Source organism: Martes martes (genome assembly GCF_963455335.1).
Source record: "Martes martes genome assembly, chromosome: 14".
In the NCBI taxonomy this organism is placed as follows: Eukaryota; Metazoa; Chordata; class Mammalia; order Carnivora; family Mustelidae; genus Martes; species Martes martes.
The window spans coordinates 29,169,888-29,192,704 of NC_137902.1; the positions used below are offsets into that span (position 1 = coordinate 29,169,888).

The window sequence follows — 22,817 nt, forward strand, 5'->3', positions numbered from 1 at the left end:
AGAGGGAGAAGCAGGCTCCCCGCTGAGCAGGGAGCCCAACGTGGGATTCGATTCCAGGACCCGGGGATAATGATCTGAGCTGAAGATGGATGCTTAACCAACTGAGCCACCCTGGCATCCCTCTATTTTTAATTTTTAAAGGAACCTTCATATTGTTTTCCACAGTGGCTGCACCAATTTATATTCCCATCAACAGACACAAGGGTTTCCTTTTCTCCACATTCTCACATACACTTTTCCTTTGTTTTTTTTTTTGTTTGTTTGTTTATTTTTTGTTTTTGTTTTTGTTTGTTTTTGTTTTTGATAATATTTATCCTAACAGGTATGAGGTGATAATTCATTGTGGTTTTGATTTGCATTTCCCTGATGACTAGTGATGTTGCACACCTTTTCATATACCTGTTGGCCATTTGTATGTCTTCTTCAGAGCATTGTGTATTCAGGTCCGTTTCCCATTATTTATTTATTTATTTATTTATTTATTTATTTATTTAATTTTAATAAACATATAATGTATTTTTATCCCCAGGGGTACAGGTCTGTGAATCACCAGGTTTACACATTTCACAGCACTCATCATAGCACATACCCTCCCCAATGTCCATATCCCCACCACCCTCTCCCGAACCCCTCCCCCCCGCAACCCTCAGTCTGTTTTTTGAGATTGAGTCTTTTATGGTTTGTCTCCCTCCCAATCCCATCTTTTCATTTTTTCTTTTCCTAGCTCCCCCAAACCCCCCGCATTGCATCTCCACTTCCTCATATCAAAGAGATCACATGATAGTTGTCTTTCTCCGATTGACTTATTTCGCTAAGCATGATACCCTCTAGTTCCATCCACGTCGTCGCAAATGGCAAGAGTTCATTTCTTTTGATGGCTGCATAGTATTCCATTGTGTATCTATACCACATCTTCTTTATCCATTCATCTGTTGATGGACATCTAGGCTCTTTCCACAGTTTGGCTATTGTGGACATTGCTGCTATAAACATTCGGGTGCATGTGCCCGTTTGGAGCACCACGTTTGTATCTTTAGGATATATACCCAGTAGTGCAATTGCTGGGTCATAGGGTAGCTCTAGTTTCAGTTTTTTGAGGAACCTCCACACTGTTTTCCAGAGTGGTTGCACCAGCTTGCATTCCCACCAGCAGTGTAGGAGGGTTCCCCTCTCTCCACATCCTCGCCAGCATCTGCCATTTCTTGACTTGTTAATTTTAGCCATTCTGACTGGTGTGAGGTGGTATCTCATCGTGGTTTTGATTTGTATTTCCCTGATGCCGAGTGATGTGGAGCACTTTATCATGTGTCTGTTGGCCATCTGGATGTCTTCTTTGCAGAAATGTCTGTTCATGTCCTCTGCCCATTTCTTGATTGGATTATTTGTTCTCTGGGTATTGAGTTTGATAAGCTCTTTATAGATTTTGGATACTAGCCCTTCACCTGATATGTCGTTTGCAAATATCTTCTCCCATTCTGTCAGTTGTCTTTTGGTTTTGTTAACTGTTTCCTTTGCTGTGCAAAAGCTTTTGATCTTGATGAAATCCCAATAGTTCATTTTTGCCCTTGCTTCCCTTGCCTTTGGCGATGTTCCTAGGAAGAAGTTGCTGCGGTTGAGGTCAAAGAGGTTGCTGCCTGCATTCTCCTCAAGGATCAAGGATTTTGATAGATTCCTTTCGCACATTGAGGTCCTTCATCTGTTTTGAGTCTATTTTCGTGTGTGGTGTAAGGAAATAGTCCAATTTCATTTTTCTGCATGTGGCTGTCCAATTTTCCCAGCACCATTTGTTGAAGAGGCTGTCTTTTTTCCATTGGATATTCTTTCCTGCTTTGTCGAAGATTAGTTGACCATAGAGTTGAGGGTCTATTTCTGGGCTCTCTCTTCTGTTTCATTGATCTATAGGTCTGTTTTTGTGCCAGTACCATACTGCCTTGATGATGACAGCTTTGTAATAGAGCTTGAAGTCCGGAATTGTGATGCCACCGACTTTGGCTTTCTTTTTCAATATTCCTTTGGCTATTCGAGGTCTTTTCTGGTTCCATATGAATTTTAGGATTATTTGTTCTATTTCTTAAAAAAAAATGGATGGGATTTTGATAGGGATTGCATTAAATGTGTAGATTGCTTTAGGTAGCATAGACATTTTCATAATATTTGTTCTTCCAATCCATGAGCATGGAATATTTTTCCATTTCTTTGTGTCTTCCTCAATTTCTTTCATGAGGACTTTATAGTTTTCTGAGTATAGATTCTTTGCCTCTTTCGTTAGGTTTATTCCTAGGTATCTTATGGTTTTGGGTGTGATTGTAAATGGGACTGACTCCTCAATTTCTCTTTCTTCTGTCTTGTTGTTAGTGTAAAGAAATGCGACTGATTTCTGTGCATTGACTTTATATCCTGATGCTTTACTGAATTCCTGTACAAGTTCTAGCAGCTTTGGAGTGGAGCCTTTTGGGTTTTCCACATATAGTATCATATCATCTGCAAAGAGTGATAGTTTGACTTCTTCTTTGCCGATTTGGATGCCTTTAATTTCTTTTTGTTGTCTGATTGCTGAGGCTAGGACTTCTAGTACTATGTTGAACAGCAGTGGTGATAACGGACATCCCTGCCGTGTTCCTGACCTTAGCGGAAAAGCTTTCAGTTTTTCTCCATTGAGAATGATATTTGCGGTGGGTTTTTCATAGATGGCTTTGATAATATTGAGGTATGTGCCTTCTATCCCTACACTTTGAAGAGTTTTAATCAGGAAGGGATGCTGCACTTTGTCAAATGCTTTTTCGGCATCTATTGAGAGTATCATATGGTTCTTACTCTTTCTTTTATTAATGTATTGTATCACATTGATGGATTTGCGGATGTTGAACCAACCTTGCAGCCCTGGAATGAATCCCACTTGGTCGTGGTGAATAATCCTTTTAATGTACTGTTGGATCCTATTGGCCAGTATTTTGGTGAGAATTTTCGCATCTGTGTTCATCAAGGATATTGGCCTGTAATTCTCTTTTTTGGTGGGATCCTTGTCTGGTTTGGGGGATCAAGGTGATGCTGGCCTCATAGAATGAGTTTGGAAGTTTTCCTTCCATTTCTATTTTTTGGAACAGTTTCAGGAGAATAGGAATTAATTCTTCTTTAAATGTTTGGTAGAACTCCCCTGGGAAGCCGTCTGGTCCTGGACTTTTGTTTGTTTGGAGATTTTTGATGACTGTTTCAATCTCCTTACTGGTTATGGGTCTGTTCAGGTTAACTATTTCTTCCTGGTTCAGTTGTGGTAGTTTATATGTCTCTAGAAATGCGTCCATTTCTTCCAGATTGTCAAATTTGTTGGCGTAGAGTTGCTCGTAGTATGTTCTTATAATTGTTTTTATTTCTTTGGTGTTGGTTGTGATCTCTCCTCTTTCATTCATGATTTTATTTATTTGCGTCCTTTCTCTTTTCTTTTTGATAAGTCTGGCCAGGGGGTTGTCAATCTTATTAATTCTTTCAAAGAACCAGCTCCTAGTTTTGTTGATTGGCTCTATTGTTTTTTTAGTTTCTATCTCATTGATTTCTGCTCTGATCTTTATGATTTCTCTTCTCCTGCTGGGTTTAGGCTTTCTTTGTTGTTCTCTCTCCAGCTCCTTTAGGTGTAGGGTTAGGTTGTGTATTTGAGACCTTTCTTGTTTCTTGAGAAAGGCTTGCACCGCTATATATTTTCCTCTCAGGACTGCCTTTGTTGTGTCCCACAGATTTTGAACCGTTGTGTTTTCATTATCATTTGTTTCCATGAATTTTTTCAATTCTTCTTTAATTTCCTGGTTGACCCATTCATTTTTTAGAAGGATGCTGTTTAGTCTCCATGTATTTGCGTTCTTTCCAAATTTCCTCTTGTGATTGAGTTCTAGCTTCAGAGCATTGTGGTTGGAAAATATGCAGGGAATGATTTCAATCTTTTGGTACCGATTGAGACCTGATTTATGACCCAGGATGTGGTCTATTCTGGAGAATGTTCCATGTGCACTAGAGAAGAATGTATATTCTGTTGCTTTGGGATGGAATGTTCTGAATATATCTGTGATGTCCATCTGGTCCAGTGTGTCATTTAAGGCCTTTATTTCCTTGTTGATCTTTTGCTTAGATGATCTGTCCATTTCAGTGAGGGGAGTGTTAAAGTCCCCTGCTATTATTGTATTACTGTCGATGTATTTCTTTGATTTTGTTATTAATTGGTTTATATAGTTGGCTGCTCCCATGTTAGGGGCATAGATATTTAAGATTGTTAGGTCTTCTTGTTGGACAGACCCTTTGAGTATGATACAGTGTCCTCCGTCATCTCTTATTATAGTCTTTGGCTAAAAATCTAATTGATCTGATCTAAGGATTGCCACCCCAGCTTTCTTCTGATGTCCATTAGCATGGTACATTGTTTTCCACCCCCTCACTTTAAATCTGGAGGTGTCTTCGGGTCTAAAATGAGTTTCTTGTAGGCAGCATATTGATGGGTTTTGGTTTTTTATCCATTCTGATACCCTGTGTCTTTTGATTGGGGCATTTAGCCCATTAACATTCAGGGTAACTATTGAGAGATATGAATTTAGTATTGTATTGTATTGCCTGTAAGGTGACTGGTACTGTATATTGTCTCTGTTTCTTTCTGATCTACTACTTTTAGGGTCTCTCTTTGCTTAGAGGACCCCTTTCAGTATTTCCTGTAGAGCTGGTTTGGTGTTTGCAAATTCTTTCAGCTTTTGTTTGTCCTGGAAGCTCTTTATCTCTCCTTCTATTTTCAATGATAGCCTAGCCGGATATAGTATTCTTGGCTGCATGTTTTTCTCATTTAGTGCTCTGAATATATCATGCCAGTTCTTTCTGGCCTGCCAGGTCTCTGTGGATAGGTCCGCTGCCAATCTAATGTTTTTACCCTTGTATGTTACAGACTTCTTTTCCCGGGCTGCTTTCAGGATTTTCTCTTTGTCGCTAAGACTTGTAAATTTTACTATCAGGTGACGAGGTATGGACCTATTTTTATTGATTTTGAGGGGCGTTCTTAGCATCTCCTGGATTTTGATGTTTGTTCCCTTTGCCATATTAGGGAAATTCTCTCCAATAATTGTCTCCAATATACCTTCTGCTCCCCTCTCTCTTTCTTCTTCTTCTGGAATCCCAATTATTCTAATGTTGTGTCATCTTATGGTGTCGCTTATCTCTCGAATTCTCTCCTCGTGGTCCAGTATTTGTTTGTCTCTCTTTTGCTCAGCTTCTTTATTCTCTGCCATTTGGTCTTCTATGTCACTAATTCTTTCTTCTGCCTCATTTATCCTAGCAGTGAGAGCTTCCATTTTTGATTGCACCTCATTAATAGCTTTTTTAATTTCAACTTGGTTAGATTTTAGTTCTTTTATTTCTCCAGAAAGGGCTTTTATCTCTCCGGAGAGGGTTTCTCTAATATCTTCTACGCCTTTTTCGAGCCCGGCTAGAACCTTGAGAATTGTCATTCTGAACTCTAGATCTGTCATGTTACCAATGTCCGTGTTGATTAGGTCTCCAGCCTTCGGTACTGCCTCTTGTTCTTTTTTTTGAGGTGAGTTTTTCCGCCTTGTCATTTTGTCCAGATAAGATTTGCTTTCTCCTCCTGTGGAATTCTGCTGTTCTTGGTGACTGAAGTTGGTTTTGGCTGGGTTTCTTGTTGATCTTCTGGGGGAGGGGCCTGTTGTAGGGATTCTCAAGTGTCTTTGCCGCGGGCGGAATTGCACCGCCCTTGCCAGGGGCCGGGCTAAGTAATCCCCTCGGGTTTGCTTTCGGGAGCTTTTGTTCCCTGAGCGCTTTCTGTAGAGTTCCGGAGGACGGGAATGAAGATGGCGGCCTCCCAGTCTCTCGGCCCAGAGGAGCCAAGAGCTTGGGGTTCCGCTCCTCAGTGCGCCCTCAGAGAAAAGCGCCCAACCACCCCGCCTCCCTGGCCTGCTATCGCGCCGGTAGGAAAGCGGTCAATTGCTGGCACTTGGAGAAATGCGCCTGGTCGCTTCCGTTTCCGTGGCCTCCGGCTGTGCTCCGATCCCACCCAGCCTGCAACCGGCACAAGGTAACCCCGGGCTGAGAGCTCACTCCTTGGCTTTGTCGCTGTAGCCGGCTTCCCCGCTCTAATACCTGTGAGCTCTGCGGCACTCAGATGCCCCCGGTCCTTCTGTGACCCCGCGGGACCTGGGATTACGCTGACCCCGCCTGGGTTTCCACCCCGGTTTAGCCTCTGGAGCGATGTCCCTCCGTGGAGCAGACTTTTAAAAGTCCCGATTTTGTGCTCCGTTGCTCCGCTGCTTGCCGGGAGCCGGCCCCTCCCCCGCGGTCTATCTTCCCGTTGCTTTGGATTCACTTCTCCGCAGGTCCTACCTTTCAGAAAGTGATCAATTTTCTGTTTCTAGAATTGTTGCTCTTCTTCTCTTCGATTTCCCGTTGGATTTGTAGGTGTTCACAATGGTTAGGTAAGCTGTCTAGCTGATCTCCTGCTACCTGATGTCGTCTCAGCCTGCTACTTCTCTGCCATCTTGACTCCTCTTCCCCTTTTCCCATTTTTAAATTATGTTACTTGTGGGTTTTGTTTTTGCTATTGAGTTGTAAGAGTGCCTTATATATATTTTGGAAATTAACCACTTTTAAGATATATGGTCTAAAAATATGTTTTCCCTTTGTAGGTTGCCTTTCATTTTGTTAATTGTTTCCTTTGCTTTGTAGAAGCTTTTTAGTTTGATATAATCTCATTTGTCTAGTTTTGCTTTGTTGCCTGGGCTTTTGATGCCATATGCAAGAGATCATTGTCCAGTCCAGTATCTAGAAACATTTCTCCTGTGCTTTTTTCTAAAAGTTTTATGGTTTCAGGTTTTACATCTAAACCTTTAATTCATTTTGAGTGGATTTTTGTATATAATATGAGGCAAAGGTCCAGTTTCATTCTTTTGCATATGGATATCCAATTTTCCCAACACAATTTATTGAATAGACGATCTTTTCCCCATTGTGTATTCTTGTCACCCTTGTATGTTGTTGGTTTTTTTTTAAGATTTTATTTATCTGAGAGAGAAAGAGAGAAGGAGAGCACATATACAGGCCAGAGGAAGAGGGAGAAGAAGCAGGCTCCCTGCTAATCAGGGAACCCAACACTGGGCTCAATCCCAGGACCATGAAATCATGACCTGAGCTGAAGATAGACACTTAACCAATTGAGCCACTCAGGCACGCCTCTTGGCAACCTTGTTAAAGATCAGTTGACCATATATTTATGGCCCTATTTCTGGGCTCTCTACTCTGTTCATGGTATATCTTTCTGCTTTTATGCCAGTACACAGTATTTTGATTACTGTAACTTTGTAATGTGTTTTGAAATCAGAAAGTGTAATACCTCCAGTTTTGTTCTTTCTCAGAAGTGCTTTGATTGTTTGAAGTCTTTTGTGGTTTCAAATGAATTTTAGGATTGTTTTTGTATTTCTGTAAAAAATTCTGTTGGGATGTGGATAGAGATTGCCTTGAATCTTTAGATCATTTGGGGGAAATACGAACATTTTACAATACTAATTCTGGTCCAAGAACAGAGAATGTCCTTCCATTTATTTGTATCTTTTAACATTTATTTCATTGCTGTTTTGCAGTTTTCAGTACACAAGTCTTTCACCTGGTTAAATTTATTCCTAAGCATCTTATTTTTTTGATGCTAATGTAAATGGAATTGTTTTCCTAATTTCTTTTTTTGAGTAGGTTGTTTTTAATGTATAGAGATGCAAATAAATTTTGTATGTTGATTTTGTATTCTCAGACTTTACTGTATTGCTTATTAGTTGTAACTTTTTTGTGTGTGGAGTCTTTAGGATTTCTACATTCAAGATTGTGCCATCTGCAAACACAATTTTACTTCTTCCTTTCTAGTTTAAACGTTTTTTTTTTTCCTTGCCTAATTACTCTGACTAGGAAAAAGCTGATGGCTAATATCATATTCAGCAGTGAAAAGCTAGATAGTAAAAAGTTCCAACTCCCTTTAAGAGTTGGAAAATTGTGTAGATACCCTTTATCAAGTTAAGGTAGAGCTCTTCTTTTATAGTTTTCTAAGAGTTTTTATCATTAATGGAGTTTGAATTTATTAAAATCTTTATCTGTATCTATTGAAATGAATGTAATTTTTCTTTAGTCTGTTGATTTGGTGAATTACATTGAATTTTGAATCAGGCTTCCATTACTGGGATAAACTCTGGTAGATCATATTATTCTTTTATATATTTATATTTTGGGATTTAATTTGTTAATATTTTCTTGGGAATTAAAAATATTTTCATAAGGGACATAAGCATTTTTAAAAAATTTCTTATAATGTTTTTTGTTTCATTTTGGCATCAGGGTAATGTTGGTCTGCTAAAATGAGTTGAGAACTGTTCTCTTCTATTTTCTCATAGAACTGTGTTGAGTTGGTATTATTTTTTCCTTAAGTGTTCACTGATATAGAATTGATTTCACCAGTGAAACCAACTAGATGTTTTCTTTTTTGGAAATTCTTGAATTATAAAATTGATTTCTTTAAATGTATGACTAAAGGTATGACTATCCTATAATATACTTTATCTGAGTGAATGTTTGTAGTTACTGTCTTTCATAGCATAGTTCCATTTTATGTAAATTCTTTAAAGTCATTCATAATATTTTAGTTTCCTTTTAATGTTAATATGGTTTATATTAATTCCTCTTTTTCACTCTTAATATTGGTAATTTGTACCTTTCCTGATATTTTCTTGGTCAGTTTGTGAGAGTTTTGTCAATTTTATTGATTTTTTCAAAGAATTAGATTTGGTTTGATTTTACCCATTTTTTCAATTTTATTCATTTCTCGTCTTTACTATTTTTCTCTTCCTGTTAGCTTTGGCTTTTGCCTTTCTTTTTGTCTTCATTTTATGTGGAAGAATCAAAGCTAACAGTTTCTCCCTAAGCACTGTTTTGGTTGTACCCCACAAATTTTGATAAAATCTATTTTCATTTTTATGCCACTCAATGTATTTATTAATATCCTTTGATATCTTGTTTTACCTAAAAGTTATTTGCAGTGTGGTATACTTTCCACATATCTAAGGAAATTTGCCAGGTATCTTTCTATTATTAATTTTCAGGTTTTACTCCCCCATATTTTCATGCAGTTCTATGAGATTGGGTTCACCTGAGAGGCAAACTGGTGAGAAGGAAAAAGGTGAGAAAAACACCAGGGAATTCCTCCTCATTATTTGAGCAGTAGGAGCCCATTTTAAAATATCTCTGTCCAGAAAGATGAATCTTTTCTCAGGGTTTTAGGTGCCTATGTCATCACTGTCACACAGCCATAAAATTCCCTAACTGGTCAGCCCATCTGGTAGGGCTGAGGGAGAAAAGAGAAAGAAGGAAAAGACTAAAAGAAGTGGGTATTACTCTACTGCTGTCTGGAATGCAGGAGCCTCTTTTCCTGGTTTCATTGCTAGAGGTAATATTTTGTTTCTGAGAATTTTTGTTTTCGCACCCATGGCACAGTTCTGCCACTTGGACCTTCCCTCAGTCAAATCTTGGAAATAAAGAAGGCAAATAAGACCATGAATCTTGCCCTCATTACAGATCATTTTCCAGATTTTTGAGTTCAATTTACAGTCTGCTTGCTAATGTTTACTTTTCAGAGTAGTTAGGTGGTTGTCTTTCTCTTCCCAGAGACTTTAATTATCATTGGTGTGAGAGATAGTCTGTAGTGGCTTACTCCATCTTGTTTGACATGTATGGAGTCTTAGAAGTCTTATTTTCATTTTTGGAGTGTATTTTCTTCTGACTAAATCATTGTACACTGAAAGTTTGCACTCTGAGAAGTTTCATTGTCAGTTGACTTGTATAGTTTATATTGAAAAGTGGGCTGTCAGTCTTATTGTTGCTATGGTGAAAGTAATATGCCTTTCCTTCTCTGTGATTGCTTTTAAGATATTTGTTCTCTTGGCTTTGAGTTTTCACAATATGGCTATGATATTTCTAGATTTCCTTTGTATTTTTCCTATTCAGGGTTTACTGAGCTTCTTAAATCTTTGAATTGATTTTTTTTGTCAAGTTTGGAAAATTCCTGGCTATTATTTCTTCAAATATTGCTTGCCTCCATATTCTCTTTTCTCCATTCATCTAAGACTCAGTTACACATATGTTAGAACTTTTGTTCTTCATCCTAGTCCAGAATTGGCAAATGTCAACATAGAATAAAATGGGTAGTGATCATTAGCTAAAGTCAAGGTGGTCCCCATTCTCTGAAGTTCTTTGCTCTTTACTTGTCAATATTAATTTTAAGATCACTTTGTCAAATTCTTTGATAATCTCTGGTGGAATTTTTATTGGAATTACATTATAATCATATATTAATACAGGGAGAATTGGCATTTTAAAAAATATCAACAATTCTTACCCCCCAAATAAAACACAATTTTCTATTTATTAAAACCTTCTTTTATCAATAAGGTTTTATAATTTTCTCCTTAAGAGTAATATACATTTTTGGGGCATATACCGTTATTTTATAGATATTTATATTTATATATTATAATGCATCCATAATATGTTATCATGAATGGTAATTTTTTAATGTTTTATATTTTTCTAGTTAGTTATTGCTGACATATGAGATTGTCCATCTCAACTTTAGTGACATTATTTATATGTATCACTATCATGTAAAAATACTTTAACGATGGTTATATTTCCTTTTTCTTTTCTAAAATTATTGTTCTATGCCTTTTCTTCATTTTTTCTTTCTCTTCCCTCTCATCAAACTTGCTAGGGATTTTAACATTTTTTATTAGTCTTTCAAAGAATTAGCTTATGATACCATGGGATTTTCTACTACTTTTTAAAAAATACTTTATTTATTTATTTGACAGACAGAGATCACAAGTAGGCAGAGAGGCAGGCGGGGGGTGCGGGGGAAAGCAGGCTCCCTGCTGAGCAGAGAGCCCAATGTGGGGCTTGATCCCTGGACCCCAGGATCATGACCTGAGCCAAAGGCAGAGGCTTTAACCCACTGAGCCACCCAGGTGCCCCTCTACCATTTTTTAATCTTTCAATATTTATCTCTTTGTGATCAAATAATATGCTCATCTCTCCTTTTATTTAATGAATTACTTTAGTTCTACTGATAGTTGGACTATAGAACTATACAACATAGTTAACTATGTTCTCTTACTTCCTCTTTTCTTCCCAATATTTGATAGCTTTGTGATAGAAATATATTTGATAAAAAGATATGTATTATATTAATTATATAAATCTATAATATATTAATGAGTCTATTTAAATATGTAAATATTTTAGAATATCTACTGATTGTCATTGTTACTTTAAATAACATTTTAACTTCTACTTTTTGTTCTGTCAACTTTTGTGTTTTTTGATACTCTGTTCTGTAAGATAAAATATTAATACTGTTACTCTTTTTTATTTCCTTTTCCTTTCAGGACTGTGCCATTTTTACCTTATCATTGATGTTATTTTCATTTTGTTCTGCAATTATAACCAAATTCTCTATGCTTTGCTCTAGAAGGTTTCCAAATATTGAAAAGCAATAAAGAGGATCTACAGAATTATGACATAAAAGTCCTTTATTGCTGGGACAAGTTCTAGTTCGATTGACATTTTCTACTTTGATAGTCTAATGTCACAATTCCTGAGCCACTCAAAGAATTTTCCCACCATCAAGGTCAAACAATCTTTCTTTCCTTTATACTCCTTTAACTGCTTAAGACCATATCACATTTTAGATTATTTCATATTTGGACTTAAGTTTCTTTTCATCTTTTTTGTTCCCAAGTTTTTAAATTGTTTTTTTTTCCCTTACAAAATATGTCTTTATCACATTTACACATTTTTCTATTCCTTTCAGTAAGTGTAAACTCATTCCTTTCTTGGTCATCTCTATGTCTCATTCGTGGACTTTCCATTATTACTCTCTAAATTTGATTTGCCCTCTCTGGATCTCATGGCTTCTTCTCTTGTTTGACTGAATTTCAACCTTAAGTAATTCTTTTAAGAAAGTACGTGGAAGTTACATTTTCTGAGTCCTTGTGTGAGGCATCCTTTTTAATATTAAGACATCTAATGAACCCCCCATAGAAGATAAGTTACAATTTTGATATTCACTGATTAAGAAAATTAATAAGGATAGGAAGTTTATATGAATTCAATAATGCTTCTTAAAGTAATTTGTTTTGTGTTAATCCTAAGTGTATCTATAGCTACCCAAGAAATATCTTTACATATATGTATGGCATATATTATTTATTCAGCCTAGAGGTGGAATAATGTCTGGAATCCTGCAGTAAGTTGTCCATGTCCCTCAGGTTGGGAACCCAGTATGAACTAAGAATGGTTTTTATATTTTTAAATTGCTATTTAGAAAAAGCAAAAGAACACGTGACAGAGATGATATGTAGCCCACAAAGCAAAATATTTACTATGTGGTCCTTCACAGAAAAAGTGATGTTATCCTTAGCTAAACTCTTTCATAATACCTAAGAATAATCTACATGCTTTTTGTTTCACTACAACAAAATGTTAGGTTGTATTGTCTACTAGAAGTGAGTGGGAAAACTTTTCATTCCAGAACTAATGTGAACCAGACTTAGAATACTGAGGATTATATGCAAAAGAATATAGTTTATTTAGAAGATTTAAGCAATAGCACTGAAGACTTAATGACTTTTTTTCCCACAAAAGCAAACCCTTAAATTATATGATAAATATTACAATTAAATATTTTCAAGTTTTCTTTTATTCCTTTATTTTAATATAGGGAGATGTAGAAAAGAAACCAAGAAAAGGACTAAAAAACAATAGTCCTTTTTTGTGTAGAAATACAGACTTGTTGAAACAAAAACAAAACTCTCACTTGCTTCTCTTACCTTCACTTCCCCTCCTCCCTAATTATGAATTTTAATAGTTTTGTTTCCTTACAAAAATTGTTATTTATATACCCAATATGTATATACATATATGATTGTATATATATTTGTGTGTATGAGTACATGAATATATCACTTAGAAGAGATCATATTACACCATTCTGATCATTGCTTTTTTTCTTTTTCATTTTTTTGAAGCAGTAATACATCTTGATATTTTTTTCATATAAATGTATACAGATCTACTTTGTTCTTTTTTTCACATTTTACATTGAATTATTTTTAGTCTTATGAGAAAGTTCATCAAATTTTATGAAATCACAATTCATATTTAGTTCATAGAGTTCTCATATACTCTTTATCTAGCTTCCCCTAATGTTAACATTTGACATAATTATAGTACAATTATAGAAATAAGGAAATTTAACATTGATACAATACTGTAAACTAACCTATAGGCCTTTTTCAAATTTGACCAATTTTCCCACTATTGTCCTTTTTTTATTCATTCTAGAATTCCATTTAGGACATTACATTGCATTTAGTTGTCATGTCCCTTTCAATCTGTGTTCATTCTTTAGTCTTTTGTTTTCTTTCACTTTTGAAGAGTCCAGGATGTATATTTGTAGAATGTCCCTTAAATTGGTTTTGTCTGATGTTTTCTAATGATTAAACTCATGTTTTGCATTTTTAATCAAAATACAACTAAAATGATGCTCTACCTGTCTCAAGGCTTTATATCAGGGTACCTTATGTCAATATGTCTACTAAGATTAATCTTGATCACAAGGTTAAGATGGTGTCTGTCAGGTTTTTCCTCTGTAAAGTTATTTTTTTTTAATCTTTTATCTTAGAGAGGGTACTTCAAAACAATCCAAATCTTTTTTGTCATCATACTCTAATATACTAATTTTAGCATCCATCAATGGTCCTTGACTATGGCAATTACTACTGAGGTGTTGCCTGATGGCAGTTTTCTGTGTCCATTCTCCTACATTTATTTATAGGTATTCTGTGAGGAAGAGCTGTTTCTCCTCTCTGTTTTATATATTTAGTCATTTATTTATACCAGATGACTTTGGGTCTTTATTTTTATTCCAGGGATTATAATCCAGTGCTATTATTATTCATTTTGTTCAAATCCTCTCAGCTTTAGCCATTGGAGGCTCATTCAGGTTAGCTCCTATGTCCTTTTGACATATCTTCATTACTTTTTGAGCACTCCCTTAATTTATGGTACCACAAAATATTCTAGGCTTATTTTGTATCTTCTCTTACCTTGCTCTGGCATCAGCCATTTCTTTAAAGAGCCTTGATTCTTTTTATGAGAGAATGGTATTTAGAAAGCAAGATCTGGGTCCCAAGTGTGCTCATTGATACTGGAATGTTGTTGCTTCCAGGCTTGCTCAGAGGACAGGAAATTATAGATAGATATATATAGATGTAGATACAGATATAGATATGAATATCTCACCCATGTACACATCTATATTTCTGCATCTATCCATGTGTATGTATGTGTGTGTGCATATATATATATATATATATGCACACACACATTTATTAAAAACCATGAGTTACACTGATACCTCCAATTCCAATTCAACTCTACAATTTATTTTAGCCTTCTTTTCCTTATTTAGAGTCTCTTTCTGTAACATAGATTCTTTACCTTCTGTTGAACAGTCTCGATTTCATAGGCATTTGGATTGTTTTCAGTTACTTGCTATTAAAAGGAGAGGTGGAAGGATAATCTTTGTATATCTTGGGGAAACTATGAAAGTATATGTATATATAGGAAAAATGTCTAGTGGTGGACTTGCTTGGTCTAAGGGAATGCACATGTAAATTTTGACAGATACTTCTAACCATCTTCTACAAATATTTGCATCTTTTAAAATAATTTACTTCAGGGCACATTTCTTAAAAACAATCCAAAAGCAACTTCTAAAAAACAATCCTAGCCTCTTTAATAATGCCAGTGTCTTTTTTATTCTTTTCCTGTCATGATTTAGGTGGACTTCTGATGGGACCCAGAGGTCCCATTATGCTCACTGGCATTTAGTTTTCCCTTTAAATCTAGATAAATTGATTCATACAATAATTAGTTTCTGTCCTACAGTCTTTGAGAGTGTTGTGATTTTTAGTCACAGGATTTTCCCAAATCTCATTCTCCTTCAGCGGCTTCAGTCATTATAGACATTTAGTCTGATTTCTTTATAACCTAGTTAAGGTTTCATTGCCCTGACTAAACTTGAGATATTTCTCTTCCTATTAAAATTAGCTCTTAGCTTAAAAAGATATCTTCAGTCTTTGTGAAATGGCTGTGTTTTCCTCCCAGGCAATTTTCAAACTGTTCTCTCTAAATAGCTACAATTAAAATGCTCCCCTTTTTATTGGTTGTACTCACTAATTCAAATAGTTCCCCATTAAATGATGATTTCTCTCTGAATTACAAGAGACAGAGTTGGTAAAGAGTTCACCTCACTCTGCTTTCACTCTCACATCCCTTTCTGGCTTCCATTAGAAATTCCTTGTTTTTCCAGCCACTGGTGAATAGTCTCCTATACCTCCCCCATATTATTCAGTCCAAACTGAACACTTAGCAATAAGTATATTATGTGAGTGGATTTAACAGTATGGAGTAATAGACATAATCAAGAGTGATCTTGCTATAGTGAATAATGATTACTGAGATTGGGTATTTATGGTACAGAGTATAAGTGACATTGAATGGACCTAAATAATACCTGCATGAGTTAGAGATTTATTAAGGCTTATCATGTATCAGACATTGAAATGGATGCTTAGAAGGCAGACATGGTACCTTCTCTTTGGCAAACAGTCCAGTATGCTTTTAGAGGGTGGGAGCAGACTTGAACAGTGAAGGCATAGTTGGCTCTTGCTATAATGGGAGCTGACTAACTTTTGTCTTCCCCTCTTTTCTTCTCCTAATCTTCCACACTTCCTTCTTCAATGTCAAGTTTATTTGCTGGTTGCTCCAGCCAAAAACTTTAGAGTTTTCCTTGACCTCTTTTTTTCTGCATATTCCACATCTAATCCTTCAGCAAATATTATCAGCTCTACCTTTAAAATATCCCAGGAACCCAGCCACTTTAACCACACTGCTGATACCACCCTCGTCCAAGACAGTTATCCCTTGCCTGAATTATTACCATAGACTCTTACCCACTTTATTTGCTTTCACCTTTTCCCTCTCCTCCTCTTCTAGTCTCTTTTTAGCTCAACAGCCAGACTAATGCTTTTAAAATGTAAATTGGGTCATATTCAAAACCAGCCAGTGCTTTCCTGTCATTCGGGGTAAAAAAAAAACAAAACAAAACAAAACAAAATCCTACTGCTCTGACCTCATCTCCTACTGCTTTCCCTGTCATTCATTCTGAATGCAGCCACACTGGGCTCTTTGTTGTTCTTCACATTCATCAGTCTCATACCTGTCTTGGACCTTTGCCTTTAAGTCCATTTGATTTACTCTCATACTACCATAGGGTCTTTGCTTAAATGTTACCTTATCAGTGAAGCTTTTTTAGAATAGCATGACTCTTCCATTGGTTCTAAATTCCCTCCCCCTGCTTTACTTCCGCCTTTGTACCTCATGACAACTACACTAAACATAAACTTCACAGGGGTAGGACCTGTTTTCTGTTTGGTTCATTGCTATAACCTTCAAGTGTATGATATTACTTGGTGCTCAGTCAATCTTTATCAAATGAAGGAATCCTACTAGCAATTTCAGCCACCAGTTGTTTAGATTTTAATAAGAATCTTATTTTTTTGTGTTTGTTGGTTTGCAGTTTGTCAACTTTGTTTTTATTTACTTTGTTTTTAAAGTACTAAGTCTTGAGGAAACCAAGGAAAATGGCCATCATGCATATCTTAGTGTGAATTCATTGATCTTATGTGTTTATAATATAAAGCTGAGGTTACCCTTATTGAAGAAATGGCTTTTTGACAAAACAAGGTCTTGATGTTGATTTTTTTTTTTTCTTAAACTTATTGTTGGTACTTCTCCAGTAACTTTTGTGGGTTTTTTTTTTTTCTTCCTGTTACTGCCACAGAACTTCAGCAAATAAGGTGAATGTCCAGATTCTATTCCTTGTTCTGTACCGCTCATTCTTTAAGTCTATACCCCAACCTAAATTTTGTTTCTAACCTCACTGTTTGATTAACTGTGATGACTTTTTTTCTCAGTCCATTTGCTTCTCAATTTCTCACTAACATGTAATGTCATTGACTAGCATATCCTTGAAACTATCTTCTTTGGGGTTCCTTAAGATAACATTTCTGTGCCCTCCTTCTTCTCTGCCTTTTTCCTGACGTTTTTATGTAAACATTTAAGATTTCATCCTCAACCATTTTGTTCTTCAGAAGCCTCAAGAACTTTCATAGCATCAGCTGTCAGCACTATATAGGTGACTCCCAAACCTATTCTCCTTTTCATCTCAAGCCCCAGCTCATTTTCAACTGCCTTTGCAACAAGGCTGCTTAGAAATCTATTCATATGAGATGGCAGGGAACATGTCCAGAGGACATAGAGACATTGGCACCCTCTGGTGGAGAGAGTACAGTCATATTTAAGTATCTGCTTGCTTGGATGGACCCTGACAGCAGATAGGAAGATTACATTTGTTGAGCATCTACTAAATGCTCTATATTCAAATGTATATAATCTTTTTTTAAATATATGTAATCTTCTAATAAACTTTCGAGTATATATGTGAGCTAGCAATAATAATTACTACACAGATCTTTCTTTGGGTCCTTTCAATCTCTTACTAGACCACTTACATGCAACAAAAAAGGTTTGGGTTGTGAGAATACTTTAGCATTTAAAGCAGGAAATTGTTCTCAGATAGATACTATGAAGCATTACAGAACATTACATTATAATGAATTACAGAACAATCCTTAAGGAATTTAGCAGGTTAACAGAAAACAAGCCATTCACTCTGGCAAAGTGACTAAATCTAGAGGTAAATCCCAAACTAAGATAATGCCATAAATGACACAAGAACCCACATGCTACATATGTTATAGAACCTGTGTTTAGAGAAAGTTGTGGTCACTGTAGGGAGATTGATGTGTTCAGGAATGGCTTCATAAGGAGGCGGGACTTAAACTTATCCTTAAAGAGCTATTTCCCAAACTTCTAGTGCTTTAGTTCTCAATTTTTGTCATGTTAACAAGCCATCTATATTTTTATTTCCCCATACTTTTTTCTGTATTAACATTTTTGGGGGGTATAAATCCCTTTGCCTTGTCTTAAACCATAAGCTCCATGAAATCATTGGTTTGATGTGCTTTTGTGTTTGATATATATGTATATATTATTTGTTTTTCTTTTTTCTTTTTTTTTATGTGTGTTTGTGTGTGGTTTTGTGTGTGTGTGTGTGTGTGTGTGTGTGTTTCTAATATACATGAAAACTACACAGGAAATTCTCATCATATAAAGGTAATTAATTCTAGATATAGGCACTTAAAGGAATCAGTCTACCTAAAAAGAATATTAGTCATTCATGTTCAATTTTGATGCAAAAGTGTGATTTCTAAATGACACCAAAATTATGAAAATAAGTATAACAAATTATAAGCTCTTATTGCAACTATGAACAATTTCAATGAATAGAATATTATTTAATTGAATATTGAGTATTTTTCTGAGAAAATAATTTAACTTTTGTGACATGAGCATAAATACTAAAAGACCTCTCTTTATCTTTTAATATTCAAAATTATTTTTGAGCAACCTATTTTTATCCCTGTGAGTTTTCTCTTGTTCAGCTAGCTGACCTAATTTTTCTAGATCCTTATTTATTAGTGGATTTGCCTGTGATTTGAGTAGTTATCAGGTGCTATTTTTATTGATTTCATGAAATCCTGACTCTTTAGCTCAGACTTGTAACTTGGCTTTCTAATAGATTTATAATGGGTTTGCATTATATTGGAGAAATTAAAAACATTATTGATTTGTTTAATGAGGATTTTGTCAAGTGAAAAGAATGTTTAAGTCAATTCTCAGCCAAGAGCAAATATTTTGGTGTTCAGGTGATTTGTTTTCCTATGAATTCTTTAATTCTAGGAGTGCTTTCTCTCAAACTTTTTATACCAGAGGAACACTTGAAATAACTCTCAAGTTTCAGGGAACCTCTGGATAAAAATATCTAAATCTCATAATATGTTAAAGAGATCATTTAGTTGTAGATATTGTTATCTAATAATAATTGCCAATGCTCATTTAAACAGGCAGTGATAGTTTCCTCAGAATCTGTTTAGCCAACTTCTTAGCCTATTCTTTTGTATGTTCCCCTTTCCCACAAAGGATACCAACTCCAGTGTATGTCAGTGGTATAGATAGAAGATACTTCAGTTTTTCCTTTTTAAGATTTAATACTTGATTTTTTTATACCTTACCCAAGTAGGGCTAAAAGTCTTACCACAAATTTCTATCATACTATTGAGTATGCAGTGCTACTGAGTATGATATGTGATATGTGGTAAGTACAAAGATAGTTTGTTTTTTTTTTTCCTTTCTATTTAAAACTAAAGCTGAGGCCTTTCCCCTAAGGTCAGGAAAATGGCAGGCATGTCCACTATCACCACTGCTATTCAACATTGTACTAGAAGTCCTAGCCTCAGCAGTCAGACAACAAAAATAAGTTAAAAGGCATATGAATCTGCAAAGAAGTCAAACTCTCACTCTTTGCAGATGACATGATACTCTATGGGGGAAAACCCAAAAGACTCCACCCCAAAATTGCTCATACAGAAATTCAGTAAAGTCAAGATATAAAATCAATGCACAGAAATCAGTTGCATTTCTATACTTTAACAATGAGACAGAAGAAAGGGAAATTAAAGAGTCAATCCCATTTACAATTGCATCCAAAACCATAAGATACCTAGGAATAAACCTAACCAAAGAGGCAAGGGATCTGTACCCAGGAAACTATAGAACACTCATGAAAGAAATTGAAGAAGAAAAAAAGAAATGGAAAATGTTTCATGCTCATGGTTTGGAAGAACAAATACTGTTGCAATGTCTATGCTACCTAGAGTAATCTATACATTTAAAGCAATCACTATCAAAATACCATCAATTTTTTTCACAGAGCTGGAACAAATAATCCTAAAATTTGTATAGAACCAGAAAAGACCCCAAATAGCCAAAGGCATGTTGAAAATGAAAACCAGAGCTGGTGGCAGCACAATTCTGGATTTCAAGCTCTATTACAAAGCTGTTATCATCAAGACAGTATGGTTTTGGCACAAAAACAGACACATAGATCAATGGAACAGAATAGAGAACCCAGAAATGGACAACTCTATGGTCAACTAATCTTTGACAAAGCAGGAAAAAATATCCAGTGGAAAAAAGAGAGTCCTTCAACAAATGGTGTTGGGAAAATTGGACAGCCACGTGCAGAAGAATGAAACTGGAACATTTCCTTACACCATACACAAAAATAGACTCAAAATGGTTGAAAGATCTAAATGTGAGACAGGAATCCATCAAAATCCTAGAGAATAATACAGGCCACAACCTCTTTGGCTTTGGCTGCAGCAACTTTATGCTAGACATGTCTCCAAAGGCAAGGGAAACAAAAGCAAAAAATGAACTATTGGGACTTCATCAAGATAAAAAGTTTTTGCACAGCAAAGGAAACAGTCAACAAAACCAAGAGGCAGCTCACAGAATGGGAGAAGATATTTGCAAATGACATTACAGATAAAGGGCTGATATTCAAGATCTATAAAGAACTTCTCAAACTCAATGCTCAATGAACAAATAATCCAATCAAAAAATGGGCAGAAGACATAAATAGACATTTCTGCAAAGAAGACATCCAAATGTCCAACAGACACATGAAAAAGTGCTCAACATCACCAGCCATCAGGGAAATACAAATCAAAACCACAGTGAGATACCACCTCACACCAGTCAGAATGGCTAAAATTGACAAGTCAGAAACGATAGATGTTGGCAAGGATGTGGAGAAAGGGGAACCCTCCTATGCTGTTGGTGGGAATGCAAGCTGGCACAGCCCCTCTGGAAAACAGTATGGATGTTCCTCAAAAGTTGAAAATAGAGCTACCCTATGACCCAGCAATCGCAATACTGGCTATTTAAAGATACAAACGTAGTAGTCCAAAGGGGCACAGGCACCTGAATGTTTACAGTAGCAATGTCCACAATAGCCAAATTATGGAAAGAACCTAGATGTCCATCAACAAATGAATGGATAGAGAAGATGTGGTATATATATACAATGGAATACTATGCAGCCATCAAAAACCCTGAAATCTTACCATTTGCAATGACGTGGGTGGAACAAGAATGTATTATGCTGAGCGAAATAAGTCAATCAAAGAAAGACAATTATCATATGATCTCCCTAATATGAAGAATTTGAGAGTCAGAGTGGCAAGTCATGAAGACTAGGGAGGTAGAAAATGAAACAAGATGGGATCGGGAGGGAGACAAACCATAAGAGACTTAATCTCAGGAAACAAACTGAGGATTGCTGGAGGGTGGGGAGGTAGGGATAGGGTGCTACGTTATGGACATTGGGGAAGGTATGTGCTATGGTGAGTGCTGTGAAATGTGTAAGCCTGATGATTCACAGACCTGTACCCCTGGGGCAAATAATACATTGTATGTTAATTTTTTAAGTTACAAAGAAAGATTAAAAAAAGTGGGTAGAAGACATGAACAGACATTTCTGCAAAGAAACACAAATAGCCAACAGACACATTTTATTTTTTATTTTATTTTTTTAAAAGATTTTATTTATTTATTTGAGAGAGAATGAATGAGAGAGAGCATGAGAGAGGAGAAGGTCAGGGGGAGAAACAGACTCCCCAAGGAGCTGGGATCCCGATGTGGGACTCAATCCTGGAAGTCCGGGATCATGACCTGAGCTGAAGGCAGTCGCTCAACCAACTGAGCCACCCAGGCGCCCCAACAGACACATTTTAAAAAGCTCTACATCACTTGGCATCAAGGAAGTACAAATCAAAACCACAGTGAGCTACCACCTCACACCATTCAGAATGGCTACAATTAACAAGTCAGGAAATGACAGATGTTGGCAAGGATGCAGAGAAAGGGAACCCTCTTATGCTCTTGGTGGGAATGCAAGCTGGTGCAGCCACTCTGGAAAACAGTATGGAGGTTTCTCAAAAACTTGAAAATAGAGCTACCCTATGACCCAGCAATTGCACTACTGGGTATTTAGCCCAAAGAAGTCTTACTCCATTTACCTACAAATGTAGTGATTCGAAGGGGTACCGGCATCCCAATGTTTATAGCAGCCATGTCCACATTAGCCGAACTATGGAAAGAGCTGAGATGTCCATTGACAGATGAATCAATAAAGAATATGTGGTATATATGTACAATGGAATAGTAGCCATAAGAAAGAATGAAATCTTACAATTTACAATGATGTGGTTGGAACTAGAGGGTATTATGCTAAGCAAAATAAGTCAGCTACAGAAAGACAATTATCATATGATCTCACTCATTTGGGAACTTAAGAAACAAAACAGAAGATAATAGAGGAAGAGAGTAAACGATAAAACAAGACGAAATTAGAGAGGCAGACAAACCATAAAATACTCTCAATCATAGAAACAAACTGAGAGTTGCTGGAGGGGTGGAGGTGGGGGGATGGAGTAACTGGGTGATAGACATTAAGAAGGGGAAAAAAAGAGTGAATTTTACTCTATGTAAATTGTACCCTAATAAAGCTGACCTTAAAAAAAATAAAATCAGATCCAGATTTAAGACAAAATTAACAATAACCTCTTAGACAACCTTTCTTAAAAAGAAAAAGAAAAAACAAGTCATTAATTTTCTTTATTGAAATTAGTCCCTTTCTTTCCTTTTCATGAATTTGA

At 36.1% G+C, this 22,817-nt stretch overlaps 1 protein-coding gene across 3 annotated transcripts in view; it reads left to right on the forward strand.

The window, feature by feature from the left end:
- Positions 1-22,817, forward strand: part of HPSE2 (heparanase 2 (inactive)) — a gene marked incomplete at both ends in the record, with an annotated part of 697,942 nt that overhangs the window by 410,965 nt on the left and 264,160 nt on the right. The window lies entirely within an intron of this gene.